Below are 17,830 nucleotides of genomic sequence, written 5' to 3' on the forward strand. Positions count from 1 at the left end.
GTTTTGCTCTATATCCTTCAAACTAACCTCAAAGATGCACGTGTTCCCCGAATCCTAAAGCTGGTAGATGGGTTTCATCTGTGTAGACTGCAAGCCTACAGGTGTGTGGTGGTGTGTGTTACTGAGGAAACACTAAGTCACCTGGGAGATGTGGAATCAGATATGCAGGCAGACAGCTCCATTTGCCTTGGGCCCTAATTACTTAAATTTACTTCTACAGCATGCAGAACCCTGTGATGGGTCCCAGCGGAAAGGCAGAGATAAATAGCACCTTCTGTTTACTTGGTATATGTTTGAAATTTTCCCTAATAAAGATTTAAAAAAATCATAACAGGCCATCCTTCAGTGGAGTTTTCATTTTTCCCCCTTGGGGCAGAGAAGGTACCACCACACAGAATGATTAGGTGTGCCAATGAGAGACATCAAACAAATGTGTGTGGTTTTCTCTTTAATCTGAGAAAATGAAAATTCTCATTAGGAAAGGGAGACATTGTGATCGGCTAGGATATTGGAGAAAGCTGCATGAAATTTGTGATGTTTAGGAGGTGCCTTGGGGCTTATGGAGGCTGTCAGAAGCCAAGATGGAAGTCTTGACCTAGAAGAGGGGCCATCTCCAATCTGGGGGTCGGGGAGAAGACTCAGGTTGGAAGTCCAGGCAATACAAAGCAGGTGATGTGGATGTGCATTGTTCTTGGGAAGGTGAGCCAGGAGAAAGTACTGGGGAGGGAGTTTGAGGTGACATTTGTTGATGATCTGCTGAGGAATTGTGTTGAACTTGGGCTCTGAAGGTGTTCAAGTGAGAAAGGCGGGATTGAATACTAAAAGGGTGTGACTCACTTGGCATTAAAACCTGAAAGAACAATTGATCAGGATCCCCATTTGGAAATGTTCCTCAGTGCCTGGTTCTTGGCATTGCTCTGTGCTCCCTCCCGTCCTCTTCTCTGAGGTGTGCCACCACCACCGCCACCACGAAAGTTAAATCAAGGCATTTTTTTTTTTTGGTGGCCACAGGAGAATAGGCCTTATCCTTATGTTAGCATCAAGAGAGATCATTTTTTGAGTGTGCTGTGAAAAGAAAGCTATTTTCACTACTACTGGTAAAAGTCCCTATCGCTTGAACTCCAACATGACGAAGGATGAAAAGAAAACCTGGCTTTGTTGCTAAGTCAAACCTCAGGCAGCACTAGGGGTTTGTGGAGGGTGCTGGTTATGGTCTCAATTTAATTTCAAAGAAGAACCTTCGCAGATAGAGGATGGCGTGTGGATGCACACACCTCTTAGCAAACGAATAATGCTCTTTTGTAAAATGCCTCATTATCCCCAGCACTTGTATAGCAGGCTGTTCTTTCCAAAGCAATTTACCATGGATGACTCCTTCCATCTCTCAGCCAGGTGAGGTGGGAGTTAACACATAACAAATTAGGAAACCAAGGCACAGAGAGGAACTGTGGCTTGTTCCCATGTCTGTTGACAAAAGTCATAGTCAGAACTAGAATGGAAATTCACCCTAGTGTCCTGTTAATTTCATCTGCTGTCAAATGCTTGACTATCCATGGCATCTGTATGTGTGTTTATGTATTAGGGTGTAGGATGTGTAACGTATGCTTGTGGATGTAGATGGGTGACAGAAATCCATCACAACACTAAACAGAGTAATTAATCCATGTTTTCCCCATGGCTAGGCAAGCAGCAAGCCAGAGCAAGCGCCACCTAACCCATGTTCTCAATGGGGCACTGTGCCACATGGCACTTTATTTTGGTGTGAATACATTCCAGTCTGATTGTTTTCGCTACCACAGTGTCTTTCTGTCGTTGGCTTGTATTCTGGCAAACGGCTTCGCCTTGTATTCAAGTATTAGGACACTAGGTGCTGTGCCAATGCCAAGGCAGAGTATGTATTGCTTCCCAGGTATAAGATGGCAAAGGGTGAGAGTCAAGTGGGTATGCATTGTTATGCGTGATGTAAGGAGCCCAGGCAATCGATCCGCTTAATGTGGGAGAGTAGGGGGAGTAGGTGTCCCTGGGAACGGTGAACATCCGCCCCTGGGAACGGTGAACATCTGCCCTGTACCACCCTTCATGAGGTTCCTCTCCATCTCTGAGAAACCCATGCCCTTGCTGGGTATGGTGGATTTGACCCAGCTACTTGTCAAAAGCAATATGTCTCTTGTCAACAGATTTTATTATTGTCTTGATTTTAAATAAAGCACTAAAACTACCTTGCAACTGGTTACTTGCCAAGATCGAGTAGACTTGAATTCTAAACATACCTCCATGCAATGCCAGTCCTGAGCATTCTGTGAGCAAATATTCGCGGCATTCACTTACACAGTCTTTGAGTGACTTTCTAGACTCAACACCGTAATGGTTATTTTGAAATCTGGGTCTTGGGTTTATTTTCAGATTTCTGCCCTACATTTTCTTTCCAGTCAGTTTGCCTTGCATCCAAGGATCTATTGTTCCCAAGAAGGATGCTTTTTGATAGCCTTCCTTGTTATGTGTCACTTCTGTCTTCCCTCTGACATGCAGAGAGCCTTCATTTGCAGTTTGTCACAATGAGCGAAAACGACGCCATGTCCTAAACCTGCCTTAATTGGTAATTTGCAAATTTGACACAAGATCTTAGTCCAAATTACTCAGGCCTGCTGTGCTACGCCTCACCCTCTCTCCCCCGTTCTTAATCCTCTCCTCTGTAATTGGTATTGAGCACGTGGAGCCCCCAGGGACAAATAACAGCATCTGAGGAAATTACCTACCTACAGTCTGACCTCTTGTGTGCTTTTGGATGCCAAATTAAGACATCCATCTTTGAATGTTGGGACAGTTACCTGGAAGAAACGGCACCATTTTGTCCATAATAACATTTTCATAAACCATGCCCAAGCGCTGGCATACCTACCTGGCAACTTCTTAATGATGTTCAGAATATTCTGGCCAATAAACATGAGTCCAACCACAGCTCTTTCCAAAGCAGAACCTAATTCCATGCTTAGGTACAGTATCCTCACACAGCAAATAAAACCAGCTTTGCCTTAGCTCTACCATCTCTCTACACTGCCCCCAACCCCCTGCAAAAGAAACAAAGAGCTACTTAGCTTAACTCCTAAGAATAGTGATTGGCAGGAAGATCAGGACTTCTGTCAACAAAACGTTACAGAATTTAAATATGCTAAATCTTGATGATCCCTATTTGCTTCTAGATCATTAAAAAAGCCCAGAAATAATAGCCTGGGTTCCACAAGCTGTGAGACACAAGCAGCCAATCCAAACACAATGCCTTTTGAGAATGGGCACAAATGATCTTTGGTGGATTCAGCTGACTTACTTCCTGCTAAGATGTTTCTGTTTATTTGTAGATTGTGCCTACATCTGTATTCTGTACGCTGCTGGGAAACGATGCTCAGTTCTTCTCTGGATCAGCCTCTTGAATGAAGTTCCTAGTTATCTTGGACAAGAACTTTTCAGAATTTTGTTTTAGATGCTACCCTCTTCTTAAAAAATAAAATTACGTGGTGAGGAGCAAACCGCATCTGAGGACTTCTAGAGGTACAGCCTTGCCAGCACTCTGAAAAGGACACTGAGGATGCACCACTGTTGGGTAGCTTTAGGCCCTTATCTCCCCTGCTCCTCCCTCACTCCCAAACACAGGGTATTAGCAAACTCTGCAGAACAAAATTCATTCAATGCAAAAAAAAAACCCAAAAAAACAAAAACAAAAACAAAACTCTGCAAATGTGGGCGAGTGTTCTGGGCACCTAGGTCATGGTGCCTGCAATGAGTCTTGCTACCCCGGCACCCAAGCGTAAGCCAAAGACAGAATGCACACAGCATGGAAGATCATCTGGGTGAGGTGGTTGGTAGAGACTCAAACATCAGCCATGAAAATGGCCACAGAATTAATAAGCTACATTTGGTATGCCTGTGTTCTTAGAACAGCTAAGGATTTTATGTTTCATACAGATGGTGTTTATGTAGTTTGTGAGCTCAGTGTGAGAAGCAGTTGTAAAACAGACTGGGGTTTGGTACAGTTAGGCACAATTACTATTGTATAATTGAATGCCATAGCTATTATATAAAAATATTTTAAGAAGTAGGCTCTGCTCATACTTCCACAGTAGTCCTTAATAATAAGCGATGTGATGTAAACATGGTAACATATTTTATGATGATGTTTACAAACTCATTCAAGGTTTGGCAGAATTACAAACCTTGTCTGGGTTCTATTTCTTGCATTCTTGGTGAAACCAGTTCCCCTTAGGTTCGGTAGCAAGCTCTGTAGTCACCCCAGAGTCCTCAGAAGCCAATCTCATTAGGCCACCCACACGAATGGTGAGACATGGTTAGCAATATTTATCATTTACAAAAGACAGAAAGCACAGGCCACTCTGGGTAGTGATTAGTTTCTCCAAACCAGGAAAGGACACATACTGGCCCAAATTGTGACAGATGTCACATCAGCACATGTTCACTGTCATCTTTCTGGGTAGAACTGATGAATTTAGAAGATGTGACCATTAGATACTGTTCTTCCTAGTGGGAAAAAGGGGTGAGTGTATGTCCCTCATGGTCTACCAAGCTACAAAACAGCCCCCAAGAAAACTCACCTTTTAAGTTTTGAAAAGTTTCTTTTAATTGTATTCACAAAACAGCTCTTTGTTCTTGAACACAGCAGGGGACAGTAGAGCATTGGAACAAATGGCTTCAGTGGTGGCCTTTTCAATTTGTATGTGGTGCGTGCGTGCGTGCGTGTGTGTGTGTGTGTGTGTGTGTGTGTGTGTGTGTGTGTGTGTGTGTGTATTTAGGTCAGAGGTCCAAGTCATGTCTTCTTCAATCACTTCTTCAATTATTTCTTTTTCTTTTTGAGATAAGGACTCTGGAACTTACAAACTGGGCAGGATTAGTTGTCCAGAAAGCCACAATGCTCCTGCTACCTCTAGAGCCCAGCAGGAGTCTACAGGCATAGGCACTGTGCTTGGTCTTCTGGATGGGTGCTGGGCATCCAGACTCAGCTTACTTTACCCCTGAGCCATCTCCCCAGTGCCTGGTCTTTTTCTCTAAAATCACGTGGATGGGCACAGGAATCCTTGTTGCCACTTGGTCCCTCTTCCTGAGCTGAACCCTTTGCTTGAGACATAGGACAATTGGTAGGCTTTGACAACTAGAACCTTTATCCAGTCATGGCTTCCATTCTGATTTTCACTATCAGGACTATGAGGTGCAAAGTGTATTTACTGTCGGAACATTGCTCCTGTTCCTGTGATTTCTGATGCAGAGGAATGCATGACCACCTGGGGAACATTACTAGTCCAAGTCCATCTCTCAGTATCCTAGTGACAATGCCCTTGGCCAGGCCACAACAGGCAGGACATCTTGTGCCTTAGATGTGAGGGAGTGACAATAAGCTCCCTCTTTATGAGACTGGTGCTTAGTGTTACAAGCTCTGATGGAAATAACCTGTTTTAGATAGGCGTCCGGGAGGGAATGCTTCCATGTGGCCTTCTGGCTCTGGAGGAGGAAAGTAGTGAAGTGTGGCTTTAGTACCTTTATGCCTGACTGTAGATCTGGCCTTTCAGAGATTCTCAGCTGTCTCACTGTTTTCTGGGCTTGGAAAATGGCCAACAATGCTCCTGATTTGACGAGAATAGCAACGCATACAATGAACTCCAGAATCAGCGCCCCCTGAGGAGGAGAATGGGATGGCTTAGTGAGCAAGGATGCTTAGGGTTTTGCTCATTTAGGCTTCACTTCGAGGCTCTGACTTTTTTTTTCCTTGCTAGCACACAAACATATGCATATGTATTTAGGAACTGCTGTGTTTGGCCTATGCACTGCAACTGTTTGATTATAACTGTGCGTCCTACCAACCTGACTTCATTCCATGCTACAAGCAGCCCAAGGGACTGCTAATAAAAGGCAACAGTTGTCCTCTCTGATGTAAGCGCAGTATTTAGGGATTTCTTTCAAGCACTACAGCTTCCACCATGAGTTCACTGTGAATGTCTTACCTATTAATATTCTCATCTTTTCATGCTTCTTAATATTGTGGCTTCTGTGTAGGCTCTATGAAATAGATTATTTATCTGACTTCTTCCCCTTTATCTCCATCATTTCATTGGCTTCTATATCACCCAATTGAGTCATTCACTCCTACATCCACTCAGCAAATATTTACATGGCTCCCTTTCTTACAGTGTTATATTCTGATAGGGCATGCAGTTTCATTAATTCTGTATTTGAGGACGCAGTGAAATGTTATAAATAGAAATAAGCAGGGATCTAGGGAGGGTAGAGGAGTGCATGCAGAGTGGAGAGCAAGTTTGATAGTGTCCTCAGTGAAGGGCTCCCTGAAACAGTGGCATGGAAGAGGGAGCATGTCCCTCGTCTGCGGGGAATAGAACACCCCGGGCAACAAGAACTGACTCGAGGGTTTCCTGGTGTCCAGTTCGAGACCCTGCAAGGCAGCCCGGGTGGCTGGAGAAAAAAGGTGGGAACAAAAGTAGATGAGATCCAAGTGGGAGGCTGAAAGGAGTCCTGTGGAGGGTGGGGCTGCATGGCGGCTCGCGGCAGCTGCTCACTCTTCTTTAGGGGCACTCTCATTATAATGTGCTAAAAAGGGAGCCATCGATTTTTTGTTTGTTTGTTTATTTCTCTCTCTCTCTCTCTCTCTCTCTCTCTCTCTCTCTCTCTCTCTCTCTCTCTCTCGTTCTCTCTCTCTCTTCCCCCCAGCCCGTGTGTGTGTGTTTGTGTCTGTGTGTGTTTGTGTGTGTGGTGTGTGTGTGTGTGGTGTGTGTGGTGTGTGTGGTGTGTGTGTGTGTGGTGTGTGTGGTGTGTGTGGTGTGTGTGTGTGTGTGTGTGTGTGTGTGGTGTGTGTGTGTGTGTGTGGTGTGTGTGGTGTGTGTGTGTGTGGTGTGTGTGTGTGTGTGGTGTGTGTGTGTGTGGTGTGTGTGTGTGGTGTGTGTGTGTGGTGTGTGTGTGGTGTGTGTGTGTGTGTGGTGTGTGTGTGTGTGTGGTGTGTGGTGTGTGTGGTGTGTGTGTGTGTGTGGTGTGTGTGTGTGGTGTGTGTGTGTGTATGTGTGTGTGGTGTGTGTGTGTGGTGTGTGTGTGTGGTGTGTGTGTGGTGTGTGTGTGTGGTGTGTGGTGTATGTGTGTGTGTGGTGTGTGTGTGTGTGTGGTGTGTGTGTGTGGTGTGTGTGTGTGGTGTGTGTGTGCTGTGTGTGTGGTGTGTGGTGTATGTGTGTGTGGTGTATGTGTGTGTGGTGTATGTGTGTGTGGTGTGTGTGTGTGGTGTGTGTGTGTGGTGTGTGTGTGTGGTGTGTGTGTGTGGTGTGTGTGTGTGTGTGGTGTGTGGTGTGTGTGTGGTGTGTGTGTGGTGTGTGTGTGTGGTGTGTGATGTGTGTGGTGTGTGGTGTGTGTGGTGTGTGTGTGTGTGTGTGTGTGTGGTGTGTGTGTGTGTACTCCCATGTGTTGCGTAGTTCTCTCAGGTTCATTTTATTATTTTAAATTTATGTTTACATTTTCCATCCTAAACCTTTATGGATGAAATGAGGTGAGATCTGGAACTTGATCCCTAATGACACAACACAGCACACGTGGGTGGACTGGAGGAGAAGAGGATGGGCTATGGCTGAGAGATGTGGGTTTGTGTGTCCACAGAGCTCAACACGCCATTTTTTTCTGTTTTTTGTATCTTCAAATTTCTCCATGGTAATGCCATACAAAGGAATCATTTGGAAATCTTAAAAAAAGAAAAAAGACAGCTCCCAGCACAGATGCAATTGGTTTTTGGTGCCGCTTAGACATGGTATGTTTTAAGCCTCTATACATTCTGTTCATGTCCTGCTCGTGTGTGAACCTTTGGTATAGACTCTGCTAGTCCACTGTCAGGATATAGGATTTACTCTGAGAGAGAAATGGTAACACTGGAAAATGGTGACTGCCAGGGTCTGATCTGTGCTTGAAGGAGATCATTCTGAATGCTGAATGTGCAGCAGACTGTATGCAGCAAACCCCAAAGCAGGTGACTCGGCAAATCGCAGGTAAAAGTGATTACCAAACAGCCTGATGAAGATTAGAGAAGGGGCTGAGCACCCAGAAAGGGCAGCTGAATATGCACCGGACCACTGACTGGGTAAAGAAGGACATTCCAACATATGCTCTGATGATGCAGTGTGTAAAGGTCAGGTCTTTGAGAGAATATAGGGACAGCATGATATGCTCTGGAAACCTCCTACAGCATGAGAAAAATCACATGGAAATCTTTTATCTCCATCACCTAACACAATGAATGGTGCAACTAGTTACTCAGTCTTTGCTTTAATTTCTGATTTTTCAGATGACCAATCTGGTTTTTTTGTTTTTAGTGTGTGATGGGTATCGATGGGTGTGCACATGTGCATACGAACAGGTGGCAGTTGGGGGACAGCTTCCAGGGGTGGGTTCTCTCTAGTGTGAGTTCTGGAAATCAAACTCAGGTCATTAGGTTTGCTTGGTGTGGTGGTTTGAAGGAGAATGGCCTCGGCTGGTGGACAAATTATTTTTGGAAGAATTAGGAGGTGTGGCCTTATTGAAAGAGGCATGTCACTGGAGGCAGGTTTTGAGGTTTCAAAAGACTCATGCAATTCCCCGTATTCACTTTCTCTCTGCCTCATGCTTGTAGATCAAGATGTGAGCTGTTCCTTTGCTCTGCCATCATGGACTCTACCCCTCTGAAATCGTAAGCCCAATCAAACACTTCTTTTAGAAGTTGCCTTGGTTGTGGTGTTTTATCACAGCAGTATAAAAGTCATGAAGACACGTGGCAAATGCTTTTACCTGCTGAGTCATCTTGCTGTCCCAGCTTCTGAACAGGGAAGCCAAAGAAAGTTAACAAAAATTGCTTTTAGTTCAATATACAGAACCTTAGCATCTCATCTTTCAATGCCTTGCGAACATCTGGAAAGTTATGGAAATCTAGCTCACCCAGTCACCTCACAGCTTCCAAAGGTAGACCTAGCAGTTCCCTCAGATGACCAAATCTTCCAAGTGTAAGAAGTGGAGCCTTCCCCGTCCTCCTGGGCTGCATCTCCCAATATAATTGCTAGGTGCCTTCTTTAGTAAATTCTCTTTAATCTATAACTCTATATCAGGTGGACATTCCATCTGGCCTCATGCTGGTGTAATGAGGAATAGTTTGTTCAGGATGCAAACACTTTTAGGGTTCATACCCTCTGATCTCCTTTCTTTTTGAGCCAGCCCTTGTATGTCAATGAATTCACAAATAAGCACTTGATGGCCATCTAATTTGTTATGCTAGTCTGTGCCGACTTCAAATCCATGGAATACAATGTCCAGTTCTCATATTTGTGTCCCTTCAATGCACAAGGTGGGTCACAACAGATGCTCTTACGATTTATGGGTTCTTTTTATGTGACATCAGTAATACAACATGTAGCTTCAGAGTCAGGCATTTCTTACCAGCTTCTGTAGAGGCTAAGAACAGTGACTGCAGCTGGTCTGACCTAGCCTCAGAAGCAGCCAGTTAGTCCCCCAAACCCAACCAGATGCAAAGAAAAAGAGAAAGGGGAGCTGAATTGTTTATGTTTCCCATTTCCCAATGGCCCCCTGAATGGTCACAATATTGGCCAAGACTTTTGAGGATGTCTCGAACTTAAACATTTAGGCCCAGATCCATCTCACTCAGTGAGAAGAAATGCCAAACCTATTAGCCCTGACCCAGCTTACCTTACCCTCAAGAAAACCCAGCCCCAACCCCCACAATTATCTTTCTCTGTACATCATTTCAGCCCCTTTGGAATATCATATGAGAATCAAATGTCTCTTTTTGCTCTAAGTCGAAGTGGTTCTGAACCTTGTTGCTCATAAGTCTTCAGTGATTTGGAAGGACAATGCTTTCTAATTCTTTAGAAGCCCACAGCAGGTGCTCAATAGATGGTTTTTAAAGAAAACAAAATTAACAAAACACATTATTCTGTCCATTCCTGTTTTAATTAGACTCTCAATTGCCAGAGATAAAAAAACTCCCATCAAATTGGCTTAGGGAAAATAAGGGAATTTATTTGCTTGTGTAACTGAAGAGTCCAGGGACAAGACTAGCTTCAGGCACAGCTGTGCCAACATCACAAACAAGTGATCAGGACTCATTTTCTGTCCCTGTCTTTGCTCTGACTTCTCCACTGTTATTTTCATCCTTGGATCCCATTCAATGCCTCCCACAATACCCTTATTGCTAGCATTCCCAGCCTAAAAGAGAATAAAAGAGAACGGTCTTTTATTTTACCATCTTAGTGATAACCCCACGACTTTGCATTGATTCTGATGAGGTCTTAATGTAATGTACTGAGGTGATTGTGTAGACTCAAGTCACCTGTTCATCCCTAGAACTGGTGATTTACTCAAGGCCACCACAAGTGCATGGACTGAGTTTGAGGAGAGCTTGTTCTCTGTGGAAAAGCAAAACATTGTTGCCGGAAGAAGTAGTAGATGCCAGTGGTGGGAACCATACATGTGACCCATTTTCTGTAGAAATCCTTTACAGGTTAATGACTGATATAAAGCAACTAGTAGGAACCTGGGAAAGGGGGAAATTTGTTTTAGGTGTGTGCCAAAATAGTCCGTTTTATGGCTTTGGCAATGCGTTCTCCCCTATTCTCAGCCTGCCTTTCGTGGTGCCTGCAGGCATCTCCCGTAGCTGGTCTGCAAAGCGAGGCTGTATGACCAGCCTGTTGTTCAGATTCCTGTCTTTGGTTTTCTGCATAAAATAAGAACGCAAATTCTTCTCTACAAAATGCACCAAACACTGCTGCTGCACTTGCCTCCTCTCGTTAGCTTCCCTGTGTGGCTGTTGAATAAATGATTGAACATGGGACAGTGTTTAATCTTCCTAACAATAGCGCTCCAAACATCCAACACTGTCAGATGCTTTCCTGGCATTTGAAAATATGCCTGCAGCAAAACCATCTATTGAATTTTTACTGTGACTAAGACCTTGTGGACAAAGAAGACTATCTGTTAAGCTGCCATCATTTGGCAAAAATCAATCCTCCTGGGGCCTCCTGGGGGGATAGCAGAGCACATAGAAGGTAACCCCCAAAGGCCAGCCTGGAGTGGGTGGATGCTAGGGCTTCCCCAGGCTTGTGGCTTAATGCTTTTCAAAGAGCACAGGGAGTGGGGAGGGGGAAACTGCAAGTCTGGGACATTTCAGGGTACAATCTGTGACTGGGAGAAAGAGTAACCCTTGGCAGCTGAGGAGTGCATGCGGCATTTGTCTCCTGGAGGCAGTTGGCTGCTTTACACTTGTTCTATGCAAGCACCAGATCCAGGTTGGATCTGTTGCTGGGGAACTTCCTCCAATTTTGCAGAAAAGCCATGTTTCCTAATTTTTAAAAAATGATTGATGCAGTACTTCTGAACTTCAAATGAGTTTTAAGGACTGGACAATGAAATCTCTATCGTTTTGGCTTGTTTTATTACTAATAGACAGCAGTACACAGCAGTGGACTTGGGCTCTGGCTGCTTTTTCTCTCCCTAGTACTGGTCCTGATGCATGAACAGTATTCTTCAATGTAACTCTGCCAACTAAAACTGACGGTCTCAGAACAGACACCTGTCCCCGAGTGAGCCAATCAGTTTAGCCCACCCCAGGCTTTGCCAGTTGAGGCAGAGACTAACTGCCAGCAGAATAAAATTAATGCCATTACTGTCTTTAGTGGTTCTGATTTTTCCAATTAAGTATACAAATTCCAGGTTTCTCCTCCCAAAACTCAGGTTCAGTGGGTATGGTTTGGACCCAGGAATCAATGTTTTAACAAGCATCCCTAGATGACTTCTGCCACCATGTTGATTGATTCTGAAAACACTCATTAGAGATGGCCTGGGCATTTCAACCATGGCATCTTTGTAACAGACATAGTTCTCCCTTCTCAAGTCCATTTTGGTAGACAATTCTTCCTTCCATATAGTCCTACTGAATTCCCTTCAACTTTCCTAGAGTTGGCAGGGAAGTGGTAGAGCATTTACCTAGCATCTTCCAGGCCCTGAGTTCAGTTCCCAGAACTGAAAAACAAAAGCTTTCATAAACTTTCTAGAGTCAGTTTCTGTCACTTACAATAAAAGACTAACTTTAAAAACATTATTGAGTCTCTAGCCAAAGTATTACGTATTGAAATCAGAGACTAGAAGAACCTATGTAGAAACACGGCAAAGCATAGAAGAGGTAACTGAATGGAGCCACTGGCTGGCTGGGACAAAGCCAGCTATCTTGAGTCTTATATTCATTTGCATGGGGGAGGAGAAGCCTGGCATCAGTGTGGGGCCCTGACCCTTAGCAAAAGTTAACCAATGGGAGCCATTACTTTTGCAGACTTCTGTGACCTGTTATATGTCTGGTGTCCCTTGTTTTCTATCAGTCTATTTTCTGGGATTAGCTGATGCCCTGGGCTGTTTTGCTTAATACTCCCTTTGTGCATAAATGTCAACCTTGGGATGTAAGGCTGGTTTGTAAGGGCAACATGTGTATAAACTGGAAAAGCACTGTGGTTCCCTGTTTGACAAGTGGGTCAAGAAAGTCTAGCAGGTCACATCACACATTTTTTTCCTTGAACACAAGCTTGGCCTGTTTTTATTCATAGTCTCTTAATGCCTAGGCCCTAGCTGATGGCTTCTGCCCCCTGCAGTGAGGCAAGTTTTCTGAACATGCACAGATGCTCCAGTGAAGGGTGAAGCAGTCCTGTCTCTTGGATGGTCCTTTATCACCTCAGTGTCTAGCATTTGAAACTTTGCAACTCACTGGTCTCCAAATTGATGAGAAATGTGGCAAGCAGAGGATTCCAAACAAACATTTTGTGCTCATGCAGCTTTTAGAGCCCCAGAGTAGAGGCTATGGGCAAACTGTTGTCTCATTCTTAGATTTCTGCAGCTCTGATATGCCTTCTCTTTGCTCTTTCCCAAGTTCCCAACTTTGGGGATGTAATGGCATTCTGAGTCACTCCAGATTTCCTTAAAAATAGCCATTTGGACTTGGCTGACAGTGACTCCAGGCAGCCCAAGATAATCTGATTCAGAGTACCAGTGTCCACTGGAAGGTATCAGACCTTTGTAATCCTTCATCCAGGAACTGCCTTTTGTCCCATCTTATATTGACATCCTGCTATCCAGCAGGGGGAACACAGTCAGGTAATTAGCTAGTTATAAATCAGTAAGAGCGGATCTTTTTATTAGGCATGCTCACCTCTCAATAGCAGCCCCTCGCCAGAGCTTACCAGCATTGTGACAGCTGTAGTTTATTAACCTCATGCTAATCCTTCCAAGTAATGAGGAATTGAGGGAGACCTGAAAGAGGGCCCAGTAATGTATCAGTTTTCCATTGGATCTCGGTATCAGTTCTAGCCGTATGAAGCTACCATCAGGGCATGCTACCTCTTGTCCTGTTTTTAGTGCCTATTCTTTTCCTCATGAAAGTGTCATCAAATTTGCCCACTGTAGTAGGACAGGCCCATAGGTTCGAGGAAATTGGCTCAAACCAGTTGCCAAGGCATGCATATAATATACTTCTTTATGAACCAACCTGGAGTCTGCCTAAGGGCCTAGCAACAGGCGCTGTCAGAGTTCCTGACTGCTGTAGTTGGATGAAATGTTTATTTTTATTTAAAGAGGGTTGATTTTAAATACAGTCTCTTTCTAAAAAAGAAAAGGGGATAGTATAGATATGATAGGATAAGAGGGTAGATTATTGAATCTTCTTATACTGGTTTAATGCAATGCTGATTGGCGAGTAGCCAGGAAGGAAGTATAGGTGGGTACAGCAGACTAGAAGAATGCTGGGAAGAGGAAGGGCAGAGTCAGGAGTCACCACCTAGACACAGAGGAAGCAAGATGACAAGGCAGAACTGAGAAAAGGTACCAAGCCACATGGCTAAACATAGATAAGAATTATGGGTTGATTTAAATGTAAGAACTAGTCAGTAAAAAGCTTGAGCTAATGACTGAGCAGTTATAATTACTATAAGCCTCTGAATGATCATTTTTGAGTGGTTGTGGTACCATGGGCCTGGGTAGGACCCAAGGAAACCTTCTGATTACAGACTGCTGTCAGAGTTCGTGATCATGCCCAGCCAATGAGGGATGACCATGTAATGCCACCCGATTGGGACACAGCCTGGGTGCTGGGAGGAGGGTATATAAGGCCTTCCCCATTAATTGAATAAATGAGTCTGTTGTTTATTTTCAACTGGCTCCCAGCGTCTGTGTCATTGACCCTGCGCCTTTTCATCCCCTGCCCTGGGGGAGCCATTAGGATCAAGCAACATCCCACAAAACACCAGTGAGGATTTCAGCCTTTGAATTGGTTTTGAACACTGAGGATTAACTCCTGAGCCTCTGCATGCCAGGCAAGTTTATCTATCCCTGAGCTATATCCTCAGCCCTCCGTTAACCTGAAATATGGTCTCACCAAGTTGCCTAAGCTGCCCTTGAGCTTGTGATCCTTGTGATTCAGCCTCTGAGTGGCAGACATCACAAGACCATGCTGCTAGGTCCATCTACTCCTGAGACTTGTGAAAACATCAAACCTTCCTGATGTTCCTACCACTGTGGTGAAATTACCCTTAAATCTGCATCCAATCAGAGATGGTTGATGTACACCTTAGTGCTAACAAAGCAAAGCATTTCTATGTTTTGTGTGCTATGTAACGGCTTCCCCTTTGAACTAAGCTAACCTGAATGTTGAGGTCATCAGCCTCAGTCTCAGGCTTAGTTTTGTAAAAATTAAACCTTCAAATTTGATATCCATAGTGAAGTAGACTCTTTAGGTTTTTTTTTGTTAGTTTGTTTGTTTTGCCTTTTTCTTTTATCAGCTTTCCCTCACAATAAAAAAAATATATCTGGAAATTAATGTCTAGAAGAGTAAAAGCTTATTTTGACTCATGGTTCTGGAAGGTCCAGTCCAACCTTTCAAGGCCACATTGCTTTGGGCTTCTGATAAGAGTACCAGATAACAGTGGCACTGTAGAGACCACTTACATAATGAGCCAGGAAGCAGAGTGAGAGACTAGAGTCTTGTTCCCAAAGACCTAAGGACCTTCCCCTATGTCCCACTCTGAGAAGTTTTGCCACTTCCTGCTAGAGGCACCAAGCCTTTAATATGTAGGCTTAGGGGAACACTCAGCCATCTGTAGCCCTTATCTAGTAGCCATGCTTTTTGAAACTGCATCCTGGTGTTTCCTTACCTTGGTGGTAAGGGAGATTGCTGACTATACTTTTGGCCCATGAATAGACAGATGAGCAAGAACATCAGTATATCTTACAGAACACAGGAAAAGACTCAGAAAAAGGACGCATGACTCAGTCAGTCTAGGGGACTGAATTCTTAAGGTTCAGCTCCTCTCCTTGAAAAAAGAAAATTTACCCCCTCCTCCCATTTTTTTTCTTTACAAATTGAAAGTTGAAATAACATCCAGTTGAGGAAACTTTAGTCAAGAGGTGGAGAGGGAGCCTGAGTGTGGTGACAGATGTAGGTCCTTGAAGAATAAATTATATTTCTCAGTTATTCAAGTCAACAAATCCCATTTCACGTATGCCATTTGGTTGGATTTTTGCTACTTGTAGACAGTAGCTGTGACTGGCACCCATCCACCCTCCCTCCCTCCCTCCCTCCCTCCCTCCCTCTCTCCCTCCCTCCCTCCCTCCCTTCCTCCCTTCTTCAGTCTGATTTCTTTTCTGTCCCACTCCATTTTGCTCATTTCTATTAAGTGTCCTCATCATCTAAGATTAAATGCATGTGCCTCTGTTCCCAGAAGTATCTCTCCCAACTGCCTCTAGTAGCATGGAACGTTGTTCTTCCTAAAATTCTTTATTGTGGTTTTTCACACCCATAGTTCCATTTGTAAACTTTCTGGTGGATCTCTGACTTGGGAACTATGCACAATTTTAAAATTTCCTAAATCAAAATGGATGCTTTTGGAGATAATGAGCACTTCCAACTTCTTAGGAAATAATGAAGTTATCCATGTGTCTCCAAAGCAGCATTTCCTAAGTGGGGCAGTAGGATATTGTTGTACTTTTGTAATGGGCATTCGACTGTGAAAAATGGCTTGTGGTCAAAGAAACCTTTGTGAGCTCTTAATTAAAATTGAATTTCTGATTCTTAGAGCCTTGCTTCAGAAGAAACAGCATGATGCTCCAGGTAGAACAGGGGCATGGGAATGTAAAATGATATGAGCACCAGTCATATCAAGTTGGGCATGGCAGCACATCTCTGTAATCCCAGCACTTGGGAAGCTGAGGCAGGAGGACCAGGAGTTCAAGGTCATCCTTGGCTGCCTAGTAAGTTCATGGCCAACCAAGACTACAGGAGACCCTGTCTCAAAAACAAACCTATAACCAAAAAGACTACAAGTACCTTAAAATGCTTTCAGTCATCGATTTGCTTACTTTGGAGCTGCCTGTCTTCCTCTAGCAGACATCAATTTCCAATAGTTCCTCAGCTAAAGCTGGTGCCTCAGAAGCTCCTCCCTGCATCCATGCTGGAATATTGACGGAACTGATCTTCTGTCGGTCATCTGCAGCCAAACCCAGCTGCTGTGAGTTCCTGAGTATGAGACCCTGTCATGTCCAGAAGACACTATTTTGAATCAGTCTTCCCAACCTCTCTGGCTCTTACAATAATTCAGATACTATTTCCATGTTGTTCTCTAAGCTTTGGGGAGAGAAGGTGTGATATAAAGTATCTTGGTTGGGGTTTCTATTGTCGTGAATAGACACCATGACAGTAGCAACTCTTATAAAGGAAAACATTTAATTGGGGTGGCTCACTTACAGTTCAGAGATTTAGTCCGTTATCATCATGATGGGAAGCAAGGCAGCATGCAGGCAGACATGGTGCTAGAGAAAGAGCTGAGAGTTATTACATCTTGACTCACAGGCATCATGAAGTGGTCTGAGACACTGAGTGTGTCTTGAACATATATGAGAACTCAAAGCCCACCTCCACAGTGACACACTTCCTCCAACAAGGCCATACCTACTCCAATAAAGCCATATCTCCTAATAGTGCCACTACCTTTGGGGGTCATTTTCTTTCAAACCACCACATAAAGTATCAGGGTTTGAAATAAAATGGTCCCCATGGGCTCTTGTATTTGAATTCTTGATCCCCAGTGGTAGAACTGTTTGGGAAGGATTAGGAAGTATGGCCCTGTTGGAGGAGGTGTGTCACTGGAAGTGGACTTTGAGGCTTCAAATGCCTTGCCATTTCCCAGATAGCTCCCTCTTCCTATTACTTGTGGATGGGGATGTAAGCTCTCAGCTACTGCTCCAGTACCATGCCTATCTGCCTGTCACCCTGCTCCCCAACATGATGATCATGGACTCATTCTCTGAAAGTGTAAGTTCCAATAAACTCTTCCTTTTATAAATTGCCTTGGTCATGGCATCTTCACAGAAATTTAAAAGTCATTGTGACAAAAATCTTTACATTTGTGTTTAACTTGAAATACTAGTAGAAGCAAGAAAACTGAAAGGGGGCATTGGTTGAGGTAGAGATTATGAGAATGGGGTGGTAGAACACAGGTTGATATAAGAGGAGAGAAAAGAATGATGGGAGGAGGTTTAAAATAGGAGGGATGTGGTGGTAGGGCAGAGGAGTGATGTAGCGATCTACAGAGGTTTCCTAGTGAGAACTTACTCAGGGTCTGAGAATCTGAATTTGCTTTACGCATCAGAGCTGCAGAAGGGGATGATTTGACCATGGGCATGGTTACCAGATGTTTGGAAGGGTCTACACTTGGCTGTGTGGTATGCTTTGATCTAGCAAGGGGGAGGTTTTTTGCCCCACCCC

This window comes from Peromyscus californicus, unplaced genomic scaffold (assembly GCF_007827085.1).
Source record: "Peromyscus californicus insignis strain IS unplaced genomic scaffold, ASM782708v3 Scaffold_8__1_contigs__length_139910024, whole genome shotgun sequence".
NCBI classification, from domain to species: domain Eukaryota; kingdom Metazoa; phylum Chordata; class Mammalia; order Rodentia; family Cricetidae; genus Peromyscus; species Peromyscus californicus.